Genomic DNA, 22312 nt, shown 5'->3' with positions numbered 1-22312 from the left:
GTTTTAATGATTTTGGATATAGAAATAACCAATGCCTAACTGGAGAAAAAACATGAAATGAAGCTATGCTAAAGATGTTTCTTTTTGTTTTTTCAGTATAAAGCTTTCCACAGCATAATGTTATTTTTTCAATATCAAGCTTTTCAAGGTATAATATACATCTATAATTTATATATATTTATATATATACACACACATACATAAACACACACATATATTTTCCCAATATAAAGATGGATAGATAGAGAGCTAGAGAGATAGATAGATAGACAAAGATATAGGTATAAATAGATATAAATGTTTAAGTAATATATGTTAATAAAGAGAGAAAAACAAGATAAATAACATTCGTTATATTTGCCCACATGATTAATTATTTTCTATTAATAAACATGTAAACTAAACATTAAACATATTCTGAGCAATTTTGAAATACTTCAAACTGGACAAAAGGAAAAAGAATAATGCAATAGGAAAGGAAAAGTGTTTAAGAAAAATGAAGCCTTTAGCATTAATATTTGCAATACATTTCTGGTACTATGATGTTAGTTTTTACCCTGAAGATATTCTTGCCTTTAGTAGTGGTAAGACAGGAATGTAATAGAAAGAAGACAGCTATATTATGTAGGGACATATTTTAATGAACCTGTTGGTTGGGCACAGGTAGCCATAGTCTTTGGACATTGTCTGAAAGAAAGAGATTGAGCCATAAGGAAGCTCTTCAAAATAAACTAGCAGGGCTTTTTAAGCAAAATGATGAGGAAAGAGAAGAGGGGCTCTCTGAAACGAGAAAGCAGGTCACAAAAACATGGTGGCTTGCTGGGGATTCAAGGAAAATGGCCTCAAATGGACTTCTGTAGCCATGATGGATTAGGGATTTTAGAAAGAATGATATCTGATAGTTAGATTAAGTTATGTTTAACTCTGTGCAGTATTTCCCCTGCATTATTCCCAAACCAATAGTGAATACATGGATGTGCACTGTTAGTGGCAACTTGGAAAATAAAGGACAAAGATCTATTATCATGTTTGCAGTCAATTGTTGAGGAAAGGGAAAAAACAGACTCGAGGGATAAAAGAACACCATTTATCATGACTTACATGTTTGTTCATTAGGATATCTTGGTCTATGCCAACAGTCTGTGAGTTCCACCAGAACAGAAACCATTTCTGTCTTATGCATTAATATATATCCTAATACCTAGGATTCAGCACAGTCCCTAGTCCTTACTAAGTGCTAAATGAAATTTGTTGTATAGATAAAAGAATAATTATTGATCATGGAACATGAGTTCAAATTGATAAAAGAGAAGCAACCATAAGTACCTCAGCATGAGCCATCAGAAATACTAAAGAATACATTGAACTTCTTGCAGTTACAAAGAATGAAAGGATTGGGAAATTTGAATTAGTTTTAGGGTATTAAGGGAATAGGTAACTATTCTGTTTCACCCGCAATGGGATATACTGCAGTAAAGTTCTCAGTGGGATATACTGCAGTAAAGTTCTCAGTGGGATATACTGCAGTACAATTCTGACACTAACCACCTGTAGTTGGCATAGATTCCACAAGTTAAAAGCTCAGTCCTCCACAGGACTGCCTTTGCTTCAGACAACAGCTGCACTTTAGGGGTCCCCAGACGAACCATGCCACCAGCATTTATGACAGACTGGCTAAAAATGTGGGGTTTCCACAATCCCCTTAGGTTTGATAATTCACTAGAACAGCTCACAGAATTCAAGTACTGTAGTTATGATTACAGTTTTGTTATCAAGGATACTGATCAGGACCAGCCTAATGGAGAATCACATAGGACAAGGTCTGGGAGGCAATAGTGTCCAGAGTTTTTATTGGGGTTTCAACTCAGTCTCCAGTCCCCCAGCCCCCATCTCCTCTAGAGAGGTCAGACTGGCCCAAAGTTCCAACCTTCTAATCAGGTAGATAGCGTAGCCCTCATCCTGAAGCTATGGAAGAGCTCATCATGAGTCATCTCATTAGGATAAGAGATGCTCCTAACACTCAAACGTTTCCACAAGGTATAAATAGATTGATCAAAACTTCAATATATCCAATAAAACATTTATTATTAATTTTTTATTTCAATTTATTCATTATTGGTTCTGTCTCTTCCATCCCTAAAATCTCAATAAAAAGGTGATGCCAGAGTATCTGGGTAACCATGACATTTTTATCTGTTAAAGTCATTGGTGATACTCTTCAAAGTGTTGGGTTCTGAATCTGATAAGTGGTAATCATGGTGCAGTACCCTTGATGATAGTGATAGGTGTAAAATTAGCTCTATCACCAGTACTCTAAGTCCCTTGAGTTTATAGAGTCAAGAATTTGGCCATGTTAAAAACCACAGACATATAGCTCTGATACAAAAGAATTCAAGGACAGCAAAAATCTTCCATAAGTTAGGCGAAAAACTTAGGCTAAATCACTTTAGTAAAAATAAAAAATCTATCTCTGTGCCTATAGGATCTGATCAATATTCAAGATGTCTTACCTTGTACCCGTCTACCTCTTTGGAAGGTCAATGATTTCATAAAGAAATGGCAGAGCTCTCGCCTCATGAATTAGTTCATTCATTTACTCACTGAGCATCTACTGTATATCAAGCACTATATTAGGTTCTGGGGATACAGATATGAACAGAAGAGACAAGATTTTCCCTCTTATGGAGTTTTATTCTAGTGGTGGCTGGGGGAGGCAGAAAACATAAAGCAAACACATTACAAAACAAGAAAAATACAGACTATGAAGAGAGCAGTTGGAGGAAATAACTAGAGACACAGTAACAGAAGAAAGTACGTTAGAAGTATAGCCAGGGGAGGTCTCTCTGAGGAGGTGACATCTGAAGTGAGACTCAAAGGAAAAGGAGGGAAAAAGCTATTCCAGGCAGAAGCAAGAGCTCTAGCCTGGAGGAAGAAAGGAGCTGGAGGGAAGCTCAGTGGGAGAAACAGCGAATAGTGGGGGAAGAGGCCGGTGCAATGTGCTGTGGCAGATCGATCAGGGCCTTGTTGGCCGTGGCAATGAACTTGGATTTTGCTCTGAGTATAATGAGAACTCAGTGGAAGATTTTTAAATGTCCTAGTAACGTCATCTCATTTCCTTTTGTAAAAGATTATGCTATCCTTACTGTGCAGAATAATGGAAGGAGGAGGGAAGAATGAAAGTAGGAGGATCAGTTAGGAATCAGCTTTATAATGTAAAAATATTCTAAAGATCTGCAAACTGAAATATATGCTCTTTACATATAATACCTTGAGAGCAGGACTGAACTGTCTAATTTTATAGAAGTAAAATGAATGACCAGCATCAGAGAGAGAAGAAAGCAAATCTAAGAACTAACTTCATAGAGATCTTGGAGAAAGAAAACTTTGCCTTTCTTGATAGTGGCTCCATTCTCTATGGACAACTGCCTAAGGCAGTGAAAAGATGTGCGCGTTACAGCAGACGGTCTAAAGATTTTCACTTTTATGCCCACATTTTGTGGTACCATTCAGGCATGGAGGAAAAAGAAAAACAAACGAAAAACATGGTTTCAGGAATTTACAGTTAAAACACATATTGTATTATACAATTTGAATGCTAATAATTCATAGTATATCAGAAAAAATATCACTTCGCTATTCCTTTTGCAAGTAATAAAGGTTTGCAGTACCATTAAATATGATTTTGAAGCTCTGTGATTCCCAGTTTTCTCAGTAGAAGCTTGTCAGACATTATAAAGGAAGAAATGGAATTCTGGATTTCATATGCAGAAATTTGCCTTACAAGCAACTCTGTAATGGACACTTACTCTCTGAGGATATCGGTAGTTCCAAATACCTGTGCCGAACCTATAGTTTCCCTCCGCTTTCTAAAATTTCACCATGTGCAGGAGAAATCTTCATGAATTCAAATAATTGAAGTTAATTCCTGTCCAAATTAATAAAAAGTTAGAGTTATGACTTACAGTCAGAAAAATGACATTGTATACATTTATAATTGTGTGGTAACTATAGTCAATATTCTTTACTAGAATATGCTGTGGGAAAAATAGTAAGATTTCAAAAAGAACCTTTTCTAGCTTTATGACATTCATTATCTTTTCCTTTTTAGCATATTTAATGATTAAGGATAGATATTTTAAAAGATTATCAAGGAAAAAACTAATTTAATGTACACGGCAAGACATTTCCCTAATTTCCAGAAAATCTCCAAAAACTGGTATTATATTTTCCTTTTCTTAATGTTTTAAACCTCTTGATTTTTCCTTTCTCTCTCTCTGTGTTTATTTCTTCACCGTTTTGCTCCCACCCTACTTCTTTTCATCCTGTTGACTATTTACCGATGTCCAGAAGAACAAAATTGTTTCTTTAATTAAAAGGGGAAAAACAATTTTTAAAAGCTGCCATTGTGGGAAAATGTTTTCAGAAATGAAGCACCAGGGGCTTTGGCAATGGCCTCTGTGCTGTTTTTCTGACTATTTTGGTATTTTAGTGACTGTAAAGAAATGACCCTTAAAGTTGCCGTGTCAGGCTGGTAATAAACTGACGTCTTGGGGAAACCAAACTCTTTCTTTCCTGCCCTTTTTTTTCCTCCTGTAATTAGACTTGCCATCATCGGGGACTGTCTTTGTTATTACCAGCATCCTCTCACCTCTGCTCCGGGACCGCAATAGCTAAGTGAAGGCATCCCCTTATGTACCGGGCGGAAGATTTGGACACAAGCTGCATTCACAATGGCTGCATTTTTCCTTTGTTAACCTCAGTATCTTTGGGAATTCTTGGTTTTATTTGCAGGGGCCCTGCTTGGAATCCTTCTCCCTTGTGCTTCTTCACAATGTTCTATTATTTGTTATGAAAAGCGTAAAAAAAGATAGCTGTTGCTCTGGCCTTTCAAGTTCCCAGTCTGCATAACACTTTTCTGGAATTGGTCACTAGCCAGGACCATCACTAAGGAGAAACATGTGGTTGCCACTGGTGTCTAGCGCTTGTCTCACTGAATCTGGTAGTTTCAACTGAATACACTGATGTCACTCTTCCAAGTGAATGAAGCCCACGGGGATTGTAAAAGGGACTGCGATTGCTTTTTGTCAAGCCAAGGACCCCACATTTCCTCCTCAAACTGTCAGCAGACTCACCTTCTGCTGTGCCTGCCAGCACCGGGGCAGATGTAACTAATTAGCACACTCATACATTTGTTTTCTTCAAGGGTCAGTCTGCTCCCTGTACCTTCCACTGGGTTCTGCTCAGATGCCATCAAGTAAGGAAAGTCATCTACGCCTCTTCTCTGAGAAAACTTAAATATTTATGATGTAAAGACCTACATTTCATAGCCCCAAGATATTAAGTCACCAAGTATTAGCTAAACATTCTCAAAAAAATGTATTCATCAGTTATTCATTCATTCATTTAAAACATTTATTGAGTACGTGTTAATGCTAGGCCTTGTCTAAGGCAAAGATAACGTAGTCTTTGTCTTGCAGAGATTATAATTTGGTGGAGAGGAACAGGCAACATATATGTATGAACACATGATCAAAGGTGACTTCAAATAGGGTTAAGTGCAATGGCGGAAATAAAGGAATAGAGTGTGACAGAGAAAGACTGACATCCAGAAGATCCCATTTGAGCTGGACCTGGATAAAGAAAAGAAGCTGGTATTTGACAAGTTGGGATCAGCAAGCACAGAGGTCCAGAAGTGGGACTGAATTTAGCTTGCTTAGGGTGCAGATGGCTAGTATGGCAGGTATTTGGGGAGATATACTGGAGTGGGCATAATAATCACTACTTTCTCTCCGTAGGCTGGAGGAAAACCAGCAGACATGATCTTTCCAATGAAATGAAAATAATATATGTCTAGAACAGTTCCTGACACATAATAATACTTCATAAGCGTTTGTTGGGACAGACCCTTGAAGTTTAGTTTTCAATTGTTTCAGCAAATATTTTAAGTATTAATAGTAATAATATCAGTTTCTACATGTTCATATATTGCGTACTGTTGACAGTAACACTAAAAGGGAGTAGCTGTTGCCACCGCTTTAACAGATGTGGAAACTGCAGATTCATGAGTTTTAAAAACTTTCTGAGTGTCACAGAGATAGGAAAAAGACCTGAAATTGAAACCCACGTCTGACTCTTTACCATCCCCCCATTCACTGGGAGTAGCCTACTGTGAGTTAGACTCTCAGTCAGAAAGTGGATAAACAAAGATGCCTAATACAGAGTTGCTATTCTCAATGAACAATCCTATTGACAAGTCAAGGTGTATATTAGGATCCTTATTTAACAGAGAGGACACTAAATTGAAAACAGAAGTCGCTTGACTAAGGGTGTACAATGGGGGTTTGAACCCGATATTGTTTGCTTCCGACCCCTCTTCCCCATTCGATTCTATTATGCAAAGTCAACAACCACTGGGAAAGTGGAGAGGCCTCTCTCATCCCATCAGATGAGATATTTTGCAGCAAGACGATTGCATCAATGAATGTTCTTTGATTGGAGACACTGGCAATGGACTCTCATTGGGTTTTAGCTAAAAAAGGAGGAAGGGAAGTTATCGGAAGGCCACAGAGACAACTCACAAAATTGAAGGAGTTGCTAGGCTACAAAGTTCCAGGAGCACTGAAACAGGGTGGAGACCTCAGCAGTGGACCTGCATAGCTTCTCTCTGGGTGCCCCCTTCAGGAGACTCAGCTGACTCTCTTCTACTTCTGTATATTTCTGTTTAAATCGAGCTTCTCCAGAAAGACACTCAGATTGGGCCAGTGGGGTTAGGTTCCTAGCCCTGTAGTCCAAAAGGGAGAGATGGCTACCTAATGAGGAAGGCATGGTTTTCACATTGAGAAAAAATTAAAAGGTTACTGCACAAATCACCTCTAAACCTCATATTTTACAGATAAAGAAACTGAGGTTCAAGGAGTGGTGAGGGTTTTTTTGTTTGTTTTTTTGCCCAAGATCATCTAACCCTTGATCTGAGGAAGATGTGGTTAAGAGAATTGTCAAGTTTGTTCTCAGAATGTTAGGTTTCTCCTTTCTGCCTCTTAATGCCTCTTAATGACACCTCTTATGGGGTCTTTACGCTTCCTCATTAAAACCTGTACATTATAAATGATCAGCCATTTAATGCTTAGTGTAAACTAAAATATTGCTGATAAATTCGTAGTATAAACCACATTTTAAGTTATGTAAGGCCCTATTCCTATAAAAGACACCCTAGGAATTGCCGAACAGAGGAGAGGCATTCATTGACCAAACAGCTATCTCCCAAAATTCTTAAGCTTGGGCATCAGTACTGTTCATCTTTTCCTATTGTATACTTTAGGATAACATTTCAGGCATATTTTACAAAGCCTGTGCCTGGCCTTCTACATGAATGCCAGCTTAAGAAATTATGCTGATTTTCTCAAACTTACCTAAAATTTCAATTGACAGAGATATTGATCTTTCTCTATTTAATTAGCTACTGAGTAATGACCATGGATATTCTCGAGCAAATTTTTGAAACTCCATCTTATGGCATATATATCTGTTAGGATAAAAGAGACTCAATTCAACTTACATGTCAGGTTATTAGCATTAAACTGTTTCCCAAATACCATTTTTTTTTTCCAGCAAAACCTAAAACATGCTGTGACAATAGTAACTTTCCCAGGTAAATCCCAAATTGTCTTTTACCCTGTCTAAGCAGATCCAATTTGCGCTAAGCTCGCCGCAGTTGGAAGCCACTGTGTTAGAGCTTATTTTACCATTTCCACTAGCTAATAGAAAAATTCAAAACTTCAGTTCAAAGTGCCCGGAACAGTCTGCAGAGAGTTCAGAACCCTACAAGACCTGAACCTGAACCTGTTTCTTTAACATCCACAGTGGATGTTGATAGCCCTCTGGGAATTAATCTCACAATCAGACTACGAGAAAGATCGAGGATAAGAGTGATGAAGTTAGGGCAGAGACACGAAGAAGATATTTCCTTAGAGTTTAAAAAGAAAAATATATTCAGAACATCAATCTCAGTAGCCTAGGCTGGCAGACGATGTTTTAAGAAATAACCATCAGCAACAGGGAAATAGTTTCGTTAATTGCACAATCACTTTTGAAGCTATTTGGGGTTGTCTGCATAAACTCTTTTCAAATACAAACGCACATACACACCCACACACATTTATTGAGAGCAAATGCCCATTGCTGTAGTTAATGGAGTGAAATACAGCTGAAGTGGGACTACGAGCAGCAGGGGAGGAATTGTGGAAGCCAAGTTAACTGCTCTGATACAAACGCACTTTTTTTGTTTTTTCCAGCCAGACCATATCTTATTGTACACAGTGTAGGATAGGGATGCTTTCTGTAGTGAATGCAGCATGTAGGATAGAGGGTCAGCAAAACACCATGGATAAGGGGCTGGCCTAGAGGTGGAGCGGTGAAGTTCGCATGCTCTGCTTCGGCGGCCTGGGGTTCACAGGTTTGGATCGTGGGTGCGGAGCTACACACCGCTCATCAAGCCATGCTGTGGTGGCATCCCACTTAGAGGAACTGGAAGGACTTACAACTAGGATACACAACTAAGTACTGGGGCTTTGGGGAGAAAAAACTTTAAAAATGCCATGGATGAGGTTTTCTTTACCTTCCGATTCAGGAGTTTCTGCCTTCTACTCCCTCGTGTACTAATACCTGCAAATTTATGGGAAATTTATTATTATTATTGTCATCATAGTTATTATTATTATTATTACTTTGTACTGGTCAAACACAGTCATCACCTAGAATTCTGCTTGAGGCTGAGAGATTTCAGTAGGAGAATCATGTCAAAAAATGGTAGGATGTCACAAAACAGCCATCACCATGATGAAGGAGCTAAAGGGATTGATTTATGAGGATGGATTAAAACAACTTAATAGAGTGGCCAAATCATGACCCAGCTCCATAGGACTGTCATATGCTTTGAAGTTAGGAGGGAATTTTGTAAGCAGGAAATTTCAAGGACATAATGGGTCATGGAAGGGGGTAAAGAAAAGGTCTTCACTTAGCCAGTGTATTGAGTACAGGGCTAGGACCAGGGCAGGTTGGCAAGTCAAGATTTAAGATTGCTCTCCTCCAAGTGATACAGTGGAAGTGTCTCCTCAGAAGTGAAAGACACAATTCTAGAATGAGGGACAAATGTCCTCTAGAGAACCGTGTGTGAGGGGGTAAATGAGATGACTTATTAGGTCTGTGCCATCTCTAGTGTCTATGATTCTGTCATTTTTTGAGTCACTATTTTTGTTTTTTTCAAATTCATTATGGGGACAAAAGGTCTTTAATTTTAGTGCCAACATGTGCCTTCAAAATCCAAAGCATCTCTCTCTGACAGTCTGTTTACAGACTCATCAAAATGATCATTTCAGCCACTTAGGAAGTACGGTAATGGTAATTTTTGCATCCTAATAAAGCACTTCCCATTACTTAAAAAAAGTCTGAAAAATAACTTCCTTTCTGGCTAAAATGTGAAACCTGTCACTTAATGATGTTAGTTCCATGCAGGTCATTTTCTCACAGGGAAAAAAATTTTGGCACATACGAAGCTGAAATACTTCCCCATTCTCTTCTCCTATTTTTGTGATTACTGTTACTATGAGCAATGAAGATTTGGTACTTACTGATCAGCAATAGTAAAACATATTTTTTCTAATTAAAGCCTACATCAACGTAATACCAATATGACAGGGAAAGAGCAGAACAGGAGAGGAGCTCCACGTAGAGGATTGACTTCTGAATCACTGGTCTCGGACAATATTTCACCATTGATTTACTGCATTGTTGTGAGCATGCAACTTAATCTTGCTGTGCTTTTGTTTCTTCTGTAAAGCAAAGAAGAAAAGAAGCAGCAGCAGCAGTAGCAGCCACTGTCGGAGCAGGAGACAAGACCTTCCGCTTCATCCGTCTGGGATTTCCTAAGGATAAACAAGATCTTTGCATTAAGTGCTTTGAGCTACTTAAACTAGTAAAAAAAAAATCTTGCCTACTTTAAAAATTTCCTGAAACTTCAGTGCATGTAGTAGACACTCAATAAATGCTAAATTGAACTGAATTACCATTAATTTCCCCAGCGATCATGTCAGTTTAGAATACACATTTTTGATAGTTTAACTGACACAGAATGGCGTTCTTGAAACAGAACAATGACAATTATTTTTCCTAAAGAAAGCCTTAGATTTGAATGCCAAAACTCTGTGCTATTTAACAAACAGAAATATAATAAACACTCATTCATTTTTTTAGGTTCAAGGTTTTGTGACAATAAGTAGAGAATAATTACAGAGGTCTCTGGGCTCCGTGCTCTGGTCGACACTAGGGCAGAAATGGAGGAGCAGAGGACAATGAAACTTCTGGTTCCAAAGCTATCTACTGCAATTCAAGACGCTCTTTGCTAAAAGCAGCCACTTATTGTCTTCTCCAGAAATTGGAATAGAGAGGCAGGGAATTGAAGCTCACTTGAAAGAAGACTTTTTGCATATGCGTCATTCATATGAACTTCCACTGCAGGGCCCTTTGAAAATCTGATTAAATAAACTGAGGATCCCTAATCAACGCTAAGAATCATCTAAGAAACCAGTTGACTCCCTTTTTAACAGTGACTTGCAAGCCCTGATACACGTTCCAAGTGAACGGGGATAACTAAGACAGATATCTAGCTAATCCCAGGGAAAATTCTTTCCTTTAGTATGCAGACAATCGAGACACAGTTTTTTTTTCTAGGGGGAGTGGATTTTGCATGTGTGGGTTGTCTTAATTTTCCACTTTACATAGGATTTTAAATATAACCTCAGTGTCTGGGGTAAAAATTCCAAAGTACTTTTAAAAGTAGTATTGTTCTCCTTTGTAACCTCTTTATGCCTAATATTAGAGAATTAAGAATTGCTCTAATTTTGAATTTAGCTCCTAAGAAAACTATCGTATGTCTTTACACTTAACTTAAAATCCAATACCTTTTTCTTCCTCTGAAGTTAATCTCACTTATGCCTCTTTTCTCCTAATTTTTCTAAGTCGACGTTGCATTTTTACAATTTTGTTTTTGAACCTGTTTGCAGTGTTGTTCTCCTCACTTTAGCATTTTGTGATGTCATGTATTATTCTTGATCTATACAAGTTTGAGTGACCCTTTCAGTAAGGGTTCAACCAGAGGCGAATGAATCATCAGAGGTCTGCCTTGCAGTGGAACACAATAATTTTATTTCACTTATGTTAAAAATGGAAAAGAAAATCAATCATTTCAGGCAAAGACACCACAACTTGTGCAAAATAACAGCTAATCTTTACAGAAGAATAGAATGTCGCTGAAATACTCTCCTTTTTTTGTTCCCTCTGGTGGATACTGCCTTCAGAAACCAGGATATGGGAAGTTGAAGATCCAAGCATGTCATTTGCTGATAGAAGGAATTTAGGCCTTTCTTTAGAGACCTGTCATAATATTGGACAAGGCGAGCAAAAGGAAATAATTTTCATTATGAAAAACTCAACAAACAAATCCTGTAAATAATATATGCTGAAGAGCAGTGTGTACTTGTAGCAGGATATTGCTTAGAGAGATTTTGTTTAAAACATTTATTGGAGGCATATATTACAGTATATCATTTACTGGCTGGAAGCCATGCAATATGTGTCTTTACAAAAAAAAAATTACCTTGTAATATGAGCCCCTCCAAGGCATAATTATATAATAAAGTTCTTATTGGGAAAACTGGAAGTAGGCCAAGCCTTGTCCAAATATAGTGAATGTCAGAGCCAAATTTATTATCCTTAGCTATTAACAGGAGAAGGCAGGTTTTGTTTACCAAGCCTAATTCTCTCCTAATTACAGCCACTATAAAATAATTACTATCCATGGGATAACAACACAAGACAGAGTGACTAACAGAAGAAACTGCAGGGGTTAGAAAACAGAGTGCAATTCTGTGTCATTTTGAACAGCTTGTGTACTGCCATGAACAAATTAACGGACTTCATTAAGGAATTATGTTTTAAGAGTGGCTTTGCGGAGAGGCAGTAAAGCAATTAATGCGTCTTATTTGGTCCTAGATCTGAGTTGTAGTGCAGTTTGAGACAGCAACTAAATTTTTCTTTTTTTTTTTTTTAATTTTTGATGTATCAGGTTTAATAGGATAAAACCACATTACTGAGCGAGATGGTTAATGAGTGTAGAGAAAAGACTCTATTTCGGACAAATGATATCCAGCCCCTGCTAACTTGTTCTGTCGTTATGAGCAGATTTCTTACCAAGGCGATTTTAATAATCTACTGAAGACAAATGTCAACGCTTTTCTAATTCCATTTCACAACCTACCCTATGTCCTAAACTCTGTTGGATTATACTTTTGATGAAAGGTGTAGTTTTCAGAAAGGCAAGAATATTCTGTACATCTATTTGAGCTACAAAACTGGGAACTTGAAATATTATTTCAATATTTCATATTTGCTTTCCACACAAATCAAAAAGGAATATTACCCAGTTGAAACATGATGCTTCATTAAATTCTCAATGTTTCTCCTTCCCACATTCCCTAACCTCTTCCATCTCATTGCAGAGCCCCAGAGGTGTAAAGAAACCTTGCTGTAGATCTTTGTACCCTTAAAACGCATGCGCCAGAATCAACCACTGTTCTTACTACTTGTGCACAATGGCAAGGGTGAAAGGTCAAGTTGTGCCTCTTGCTGGTTCTTGTCTCTTCTCTCTCCCCACCCCCCAACCCCACCCCTCTCTGTAAAGGGTCATTTCTCCCTGCAGCAGGAAAAATGCTCCTGTTTTGGTGACTTGGTGAAAATGTACAAACTCAGCACACTTGGGGAGTCTGTTGTAGATACTCCTTTTAATAGGCCTCCAGATGGCCACATAAAAGCAAGAGGATTATTATAGCAACTCCCAACCGGGCCATTAGAGATAAAGGTGGACCAGAGTTTCCTTTAAAATCATTTTTTTTTTTTTGAGGAATATATGATCTGATCATAAAAAAAATCCTTCACATAAAAGTAGAGGAAGAAATTCTAAAATCCAGAAATTCATTTCTGCATTCTATTTATCTCCACAAATGTTCCTTTATGCAAATCAAGTCACTTGATTTAAAGTTAGGGCACCAAAATGTAATTTTAGTTCTTTCCAACAATGCTGTAGCGTGCTTTAGTTTTGGGTTTTTTTTTTTTAATTTAAAAAAGCTTCTTTTTTTTCCTCTCCTTTTTATTCTCCAGACACTGAATGTTTCTACAGGGAACTAAAGTTAAGAAAAGAAAAGACAATAAAGAGATTCAGGAAAAACATTTCATATGGAAACAGAAAATGTCCTATCTCAAATATATATATATATTCCAAGTGGCTTTTGAGCTGTAAGGTCGAAGGGGGACATGAAATGAGGGTCCCACAGTGGCTGAACACCTCCTCATTGTACAATCAATTAAAGAAGTGTCATTGAATGTCTCCTTCCCTTCTCTACCTTCAGAAGCCACAGTAGCTCTGAGGTTGAAAACAGGACTGTCTGGCTTTACGCAGAGAATCATGGCTTCCTCTTTTCTACTTTCTCCTTTTCTATATTTTCCAAAATATTCCAATAAACGTGATTCATTTTCTTTTTAAAAAGTTTTGTTTTGGGGATCTCCATCTACACCCCCTATTACCACACATACACACTTTTTGTTCCCCAGGAGATGAACCACACATATGCTATTACCTAAAAACTGGGGGAATTTTCTCTATCCAGCCCTACTAGACTTTTATTATGAATCAACTCCTCCCAGATTTTAGAATTAGCCTGTTGGTTTGCCCTCATTTGAATTTTCATCTTTTCTCATGTCTCCTTGGAAATTTTAGTTGAATACTTGGAAGAGATACTGTTGAGAATTACTAGCCAGTTCCCATTATGAATAAGTTTCCTTTATCATTTTCAGTATTATTATTATTATGAAATGTTTGAAACACATGAAAGTACAGAGAATAATAAACACTCACATTCACTAAGATTTAATAAATGTTAATGCATTATAAAATGTTTTAATATTTGTTTCTTGTCTTTTTTCCTGATAAAATGTTACACAGTGTTGGAAACCCCCTTTGGACCCTCAGCTGATGTCATGAAGCTCTTTCGCTATCATTCTCCCTTCCTCTCCAAGTGTCTTAAAATTGGTTTGTAACTTTCACCTCCATGTCTGTACCTGTTTACTATATACACATGTACCATAGGTAATATATTAATCTATGATTTTAAATTTACATAAAGTCATCACTCTGCTACTTTTTTTCACTCACAATTATGTTTTCAAGATTTATCCGTGTTGATGCATGTAGAATTGGTTCATTTATTTTAAGTACTATGTAGGCGCCCATTGTGAATATGAATAAAACACAATTCACAGGTGCATTGTCCAACAGAGAATAAGGCCACCTATGTCTCGTAATTTAGTAGGTGAATGAGAAGAATGCTTTGCTTTCTAGTTTATGATGTTTTAATTTCAATACTAAGAATTTTTATTGTTGTTGTTTAAAACCACATTTTAGAACGTTATAAAGTACGAGAGTGATGACAAAATAAGCCTTTCTGGTAATTCATCCCCTCTATGGAGGAATTCATCTTTTGGCAGTTGTGATACATAAATGTGGAGAGACCATGGTGACACCAGCCACAGTTGGGGAGATAAGTCAGGGCAAAAGAAGGGAGTTTCTGCCATGTCTAGCAAGGAAGAGGCTAGAGCTCCCAGAGACAATATCTTCTTCATAATGAATGAAGAAGCTGGTTCCGAAATTTTTAAAGCTTATAGTCCAGATTCAATTAATCTCATAAGACAGTGCATTGGCATGGTGGATGGTAAACGAGGTGGCAATGTATCATGTCAATGATTCACAGATACTTAAAGACCCCAAATTATACATTAATGTGATGCACCCTAATGGTTCTGCCATCTCAGTGCATTCACTGCTGAGTTATATTATAACTGGTATGATATGTGGTGCCAATGCAAGCATTTACAGGTTCTCTGTGTCTTCATTTCAATCTCTCTATTCAGTTTAAAGATGTTTAAACTCCATTTAAAAAGTAAACACAATTATAAATTTAAAATGTTACAGTGCCATCAGATGTCTAAAGAAGGCAAAGACTGTTGACTCAAGGTCACTAGTATCCATTTACCAGATATCAAGTGTGGAGTGAGGCACCATTTAATAGGAAGTAAAAACTGGCAGCAGTAATGCCATTATCAGTGACCTCTCTTCTCAGGGAATGTAATCTTTCAATACACCTGTTCACCATGGTCAGCCTTACACACACATAAAGTAAACGCGCACCTTTGGAGCATATTTTAAGGAACACAAAGCAAAGACAGCCTTGGAAAAATCTCTTTCCCACCAATGCATCTCAGGGTCTGAAATTCCCATCTTTTGGAATTAATTCCTTTGACTTGAGACATTTTATCTAGAAGAGTTCATAATAGGAGATAAATATGAGGAAGTAAAATAACACATTAAGCTTTTATCACTCATTAAGACCTCAGTAAGGCCATATTCACATGATCTGTGAACCAGTAACCTAACAATATTTTGGGAATAAAAGGAATTTTTCACTGTCATGTTATGATGGGTGAAGAGAAGAGGTCTGTACTGGAAGAAGTTGTCTGACTGGGTTTTGAGGTAAAGAAGGAGAATAGGAGCCAAGTGGAAGCACTAAAAAGTGAATGCTTTGGAAGTTGAGGAGAGAGGAGACTGAGAGTTGAGACAGGGCGTTGAAAAACAATAGTGTGCGTATGCGTGTGTGAGTGTGTGCATATGTGTGTTTATGTGTGAGTGTGTGTGTGTGTATGTGTTTTGGAGATGTGCACATGAAAATATATACTTTAAGATTTTGCCCAGAACTAAGGCTTTTTGTGTACAATTAAATCTTGTCCCTCTTTATACACATATACTTTTATATCTTTAAACTAAAGAAAAAAAAATTCCTTTAAAACTTCATGACATACTCTATGAGCTAATTCTCTTAGCCTTGTATAAAAATGTGCTTTATTTTTTTCTTCTTTGGGTTTTTATTTCTCTTTTTAAATGTTATTTTATTTTATGCTTTGTGTCAACTGAAGGAAATATCCATGCAAGTTTAAAATGCTGGTACTACAGAATCTCTTTGCTTAGGGGAATTTTGTTTGCACAGATCATGCTTTAGGTGAACATCAAGCACTTTTATATTTGAGTAGGAATTAATTCAAAGTATTTGCTTCATAAACAATGCGGTCACCTATCTCTTCGCTGGAAAGCACACTGGAGGTTGGCTTGAACCATCTACTTTTTTATAAGTGACAGTCAACATCTCAATAATTCTGATAAGCAAGGCCACTTCTTACATGCCTTTGAGATACTGAGATAAGCATGAGGGATTAAGACCAGTTTTCCTCTAAGAAAAACAGGACTTCAATAGCTGACCTTGGCTGAATGCTTACCAAATTCCAGCCACTGGGAGGCAGTATTGTGTAGTAGTTAAAATCTTGAGTTTTTGCACCAACTAGTCAAGGGTTCAAGTCTGCCTCTAACATTACTGTGGATTAAACTCTCTCAGCTTCATTTTTCTTATATTGCAAAACGGGATGAGGCCCATTTGTATTTCATGCTGTTGTGAGGATTAAATGAGATAATGCGTGTCAAGTGCTTAGCATATGCCTGGTGCTCATAAAACCCAATGAGTCTGATCTCCAGGTGAAAGCACGTGATATATGGACCTCTTCTAACCTGCTGATGCTTTTCTCACCTCCTCATGCACACACCTAACTGCACACATTCCTATCTTAGAAATGAGTGTCATGGACACTGATGCAGAAAAATGTTAATTTTTATGAGGAGAATCGTTAGCATTAAGCCAAGGTAACCAGCAGCAATGCTTCTCCCAAGTGTCTCCCACTGACATTCTTATCCTAGGAATGCTCAATAACTTCAGCATTTCCCTTTTCATAATTTCCTCTGTCATCTCATGCTACAGTGTCGTCTTCAATGACAACTGCACTAGCCACCGATTATTGTGAACAATTATCCTATTGGTAAGAACATGATGTTGTTAGATATAATTAAGTCCCAGAGTCTAGTATATTACTTAAAAAACAAAACATTATATTGCCAAGGTAGTCCCTAGTTTTTATATCCATATTCTCAAATTTATTGTCTCCTGTTAAACTTAATGAGTCAAAGTAACAAATATATATTTCACTGAAGTATCTTTGGTAAATATATCAGTTATGTCTACAAACCTACTCAGAAAAGTCTATTCCTGACATTGCATTAACATTCAGAGACCACACAGTAGTTTATAGTTCTTGAGACAGAGGATACTTTCAAAGAAAGCCACTGTCCCCAGCCGATGTAGAACCTTTATTGTGGAATCGACAACCGACCTTGTATCCAGCATATTCACTGATCTCAATTTCACTGCTTACATCTAGCCTTTAACAAGCTATTTTGATGATTTGATGACTTCATTCACAAATTATTTTCCAAGTCTCATCAATCATTGACTCTAAAAATAAAGCAGCCTATAGATTCTTTGGAATCTAGACCAGTTTTACTATATCTTTATCTCCTAAGGAGAGAAATCAGTGGTAGTTCAAAATTCATGTTTATGGGCAAAGTCCTGTCATCATTTAGAGTTTTAACTTTTTCAGTTTGTTAATATATGATAACCCTATAGATTCATAAAAATATCACTGATCAGTAGGTTCTTCACAAGATCGATCCTGTGGGAAAATGTTGAAATCTAAGTAAATGTACTGCATGTTCTACAATCATTTCACTTGCAGATGAAGGGTTCTTGGATTTGCCCTTAACTTTTCTGGGCAGAAATTCAGAAGCAGAACTCTGGCCTGTTAAGAGGCACAGCTGTACCCTGCAGGTAGAATGAAAAGGTCCTAGATGAGGTCTTGAATGCATGTCCTTACATGCTTCACACTGCAACCTAATGTGCAGTTGCAGACCACCCCACCTGAGATAATAAATGAGAAATTCTCAGGGCTGTTGAGCACTTTGCAAATTTTCACAGTGGATCAGCACAAACTTAGTTAGCACAGGTGTTCACATAATTGTGATTCATTGGAAAAATTCTCAGTGCTCAATAGCCCTCGCACTCTTTTCCCTCCTAGGTGCTGGTTGAGTGTGAGTATATTGTGGGGAAATGTGCCATGATGTTGGGCTCCACTGGTGCTTGGCTAAAGGGTGTTGGGCTGATAAAAAAGAACTGCCGAATGTGTCCAATTCTCTTGGTCCATTTGCTTAAGTTTCTGAAACTGGAGGATGACCAGTATTCAATAGTTTAATAGAAAGAAACCAAGTCCAACAATAGAAAACAAATCTCTTCTGATATTGGATAATATTAAGACATTTTCTGAGGTTATTTTAAAATCATTAAATCTAAAAATCTCATTCCTCATTTTTTCTTGCATTGTAGCTGCCATCTTTTGGGGAATTGTGCTCAGTGCCACCTAATTGTCAGCTCTGCTCATTTCTTAAGCTTGGCCACCATTTAGAAAAGGATTCAAAGTTTATCATTCTGAACCAGGAGTACAACCGCTCACTCTGCAATCAGCCCTTAGTATCAGCCTTAGCTTTCCCATTTACAGAGTGAAACAAAATTACATGATACAAAATTTGCACAGCTTTTAATGCAATGAATTAAGTGACTTGGATTAAAAAGAAAAAAGCACCTGATCATGAGGTTAACGAATATTGATTAGGCTCCTACATGGTGCTTGACTGGGTGGTAAGCACTCTAAATTTGAGGGTGGAGGAAAGAAAAACCATCTGCCTGTGATCTACACATGATCTACACGTGGCTGTTTCACTCCATGATTTTTTTTTAATAAACACTAAATAAAAGGAATTTCAAATTTTTGTGTTTCTCTCCATTGGAAATTGATTCAAATTGCATTCCCAATAATCAACTCAGGTATGCCTTCTGCTGATTCATATGTCCCTGCCTAAATAAAAAAAGTGTCTGTCCTCACAATTTATCCAGAATTTTCCTTTAAGAGAAGTACCAAACACATCATATTTTAGTATTTCTTTTAAACTTCCACTAATTTCCTCCAAGCATTTGATATATATAAAAATCTATGCTGATTTGAATGGATCTATAGATGTTTTCCAACTCTTTCCTAAAGAAAGAGCAAAAATGTGCTGCCACAAACTGTTTTAAGCACTCAAGTAAAGATACACTTAAACCTAAGCATAGAGGGAAAAGTTCCTAGTGGTCCTCATGCCATCTCAGACCAAGAACATACCTGACACCATTGCAACTGCAACAGAGGGTTTGTGTCTCTTCTTTGATTCTGAAATACCACAGGTCTTCTGAAAAATGGATGTTCTCCCTCATTTCAAATAGAAAAGCAAAATGTTAGTACTGACAGGAATCCCTTATCTTTCATCAACTACCTCTTGTTCTCAAATAAGACACTAGGCAAATAGACACATTATTACACATTATTAGTAGCATATGCTTTATCCCCAAATCCTTATATTGTCCCCCTTTTACCTAGAAATGGGGGACAATATAAGGATGTCAGTAAGGGTGTCACTAAGACTCCATTTGCCTGTATGGAGACAGACTTGTGTGACCTCAATGTCTCCTTTTCTCTGAATCCTTGCTGATCCTACTAAGTCCTACTAGGTTTGTGTAGATTAGGAATGCTATTCCAAAGCATAGGTAACCTCGATCTGAGATATGGCAATAGTTCCATGAGATTCCAGAAGAAAAAGACAATTCAAAGAGGAAAAGCTCCCAGCAAAGAACACCTACTGAGAAAGCAAAATGTTTAAATTGTGTTTCTAGAAGTTTCTACTATTTGTTGTGGATCCTTATCAGAACTTGGTTTTTAGAGAACAGAGGTGAGAACAGGCACAGGAAGGGCAGCGAATCCCCCTCGCAGAAGTGTATCTCTAAGTATGCTACTCTTGGCCCCGTCAATGTGAGAGCATCCAACGGATGGTCATTCTCCAACTTAGTAATGGCACAGAGAGAGGAAATTGATCCAAAGCTAGTGAATGACTTCTATGGTCTTAGATGAAAATATTAGTTCTTATTAATAGATATACACAGAGAATCTTCAATATAGAAATTGTGGATACATTAGGTTACAAATAGTTTTACAAGAGTTTCATTGTCTATAAATGCCTACTAAATTATGTTCTCTAAAATCTACACTTATTATACTGAAATTCTATAGACTCTATCTGAATAACAAGTACTATCTGAACCTGAAGCAAATATTTAGCAAATCAAAGAAGTCAGTACCTTTTATTGTCAAGATTATCATTTTTTATCATAAGAAACCCACTTTCATGAGACATCTAAGTTCATAAAAATATTTGTGGACCACACATCACTGATGAGAAATACAACATATTTGTAGATTCTTGTTCAGTAGTAAAGCAGATTTCTATTAATTTGCTCAGTTTTGTTTCCAAACTGCAGGCATTAGTTGATAGGTTATCTTTTGTAGTGAAAGATATGCCATTCCATCCTTGAAGCTATGTTCAAGATGTTTTTCAGGGTTGAAAACAAAATATCTATGGCATTTTAAGTTTTTTTAGCTCAGCAAGACTTCTTCCCTTTCTCTCACTCACTCTCTTTATCCTCTATCTCTCAGCGCTATCATAAGTGCTCATTTATATGATGATTCTGCTCTTCTAGCTATTCTAATGCTATTTTATAATTCACAAACTATTTGGTATTTCACATTCTTAAATTTTCTCTCTAAAACGTTGCAGCCTTGTTCAGACATTTTCTCTGCTTCTGACTTTATAAGTCTATTTTTTGTTTATAATTCTTATAGTAGAAAGTAGTGAGTTTTGCATTGGCTACTAAAATAATAGTTGTCATCTTTATGAGAAAATAAAAATGGATAGAATCCTTTTTTGTTTTTGGACTGACATGTTAGCCTTCGACGTTGCTAAGACCAATGGAGAATGTTAGAAATATCATGCTTTCTAAAAATCTATGGTGGGAGAGTGCCTGAAGAGTTTACATTATTATTTCTTGTGCTATTCTCCTTCAGACTATATGAAAAACAAAATGACCTCTCTTGGGTCTGGGACGTTTTTGGTATATCCTTCCTGAAGGCAGTGGAATGGACCAGATAGTCTCTTGAGTTCTCCTCCAAATCTCTGGCTCCCTAATTGGTGCTCAGAATATCAGAGAGCCAACTTTCTTTCCATTTTGAGGAGAGGATTCTTGTAGGTTCACTTCCTTTTTATCCAGATATTGTTTAAGCTGCATTAACTTGCTTGTATTAGGGAAAGCTGAATTTCTGTGATATTGGAGGGGGAAAAAAGTCCTCTTCCATCAGATTCAAATGTTTTCCAGATCTACTGGTGGTAATTGACATAATTCATTTTAATGAGTTAGAAGTATTTGAAGGGCTTTCAGTGAAAACATGTGGAGCCGCTCTATAAATTCCTAGGCTTTTAGAACTCTCTTAGTCTCCAGTGTTTCTCCATTTGCTGCATCCAGTAAACTGATAAACAAAAATGATTTATTGTAAAATAGTTATAAGTAAAGAAATGTCCTCTGAGGATACAATAATTGTTTTCATTTTCCTTTCCCCAGTGCCAGTGGTATAATAAAATGCTAATAGATGCAAATTATGCGTGATCTTTAATGCATACTAAAGAGAGACCATTTAAAAATCAGGTACCTTTTGTTGGTGAGTGAGTGGTGGAATACTGTTTCCTTTTTAAGATCTTGTACAAACCGGGAGTTTCCTTTCTGGATTGTCTGCATGTGCAGGCCAACCTCCAGGCTGCTGCAGCCCGACATTCCAGAGGAGGGGTGGAGGCAGGATGGGGATAAAGAAGAGGCAAACAAGAACGTCTTTGACTCCAAATGATTCCATAAGGAAGTCTTGGAAAGAAAAGCAAACATTGCTCCAACAGAACGGGCCCTGTGACTTAACAAAAGAGAACATTGAAATACATGAAAAATCAATGAGGTAATAATTAAATTGTGGGGCACACCGTACAGCAGCCAGGACACTTCATGCATTTAGTAATGGAGACGGGGAACTGAAGTCATCAGTAGTTAAAAGGGAGCAAAGAACAGCCGTCATCTTGAAGCTAATTTCATGATGAGACACTAAAAAACACATACCTGCTACAGTATAGCCGGATATTTATAGGAGGTTAAAGATACAAATTAAAGTCCAGGAGCCTATACATTCCTGATTACCCAGCATTCTTAAATCAGTCCTCCTCAGTCTCACACCTGGGGTCTCAGCTGCAGCGTAGCTGTCATTTACGCTACCCATGGCCCACGATTGATGACAGTCATTCGCTGATGAAGCTGTA

At 37.3% G+C, this 22312-nt stretch overlaps 1 long non-coding RNA gene across 1 annotated transcript; it reads right to left on the bottom strand.

The window, feature by feature from the left end:
- Positions 1-9626: 9626 nt before the first annotated feature.
- On the bottom strand, positions 9627-21797 carry LOC138918776 (uncharacterized). The gene is made up of 3 exons (XR_011428519.1): positions 21664-21797; positions 19252-19338; positions 9627-9920 (listed from the first exon to the last, which is right to left on the bottom strand). It is a non-coding gene; the product is annotated as an uncharacterized lncRNA (long non-coding RNA).
- Between the last annotated feature and the right edge of the window lie 515 nt (positions 21798-22312).

The sequence above is a fragment of the Equus caballus genome, chromosome 18 (genome assembly GCF_041296265.1).
Source record: "Equus caballus isolate H_3958 breed thoroughbred chromosome 18, TB-T2T, whole genome shotgun sequence".
NCBI classification, from domain to species: Eukaryota; Metazoa; Chordata; class Mammalia; order Perissodactyla; family Equidae; genus Equus; species Equus caballus.
Note: the sequence above shows the minus strand (reverse complement) of the source record. Positions and strands in the feature narration are given on the sequence as shown.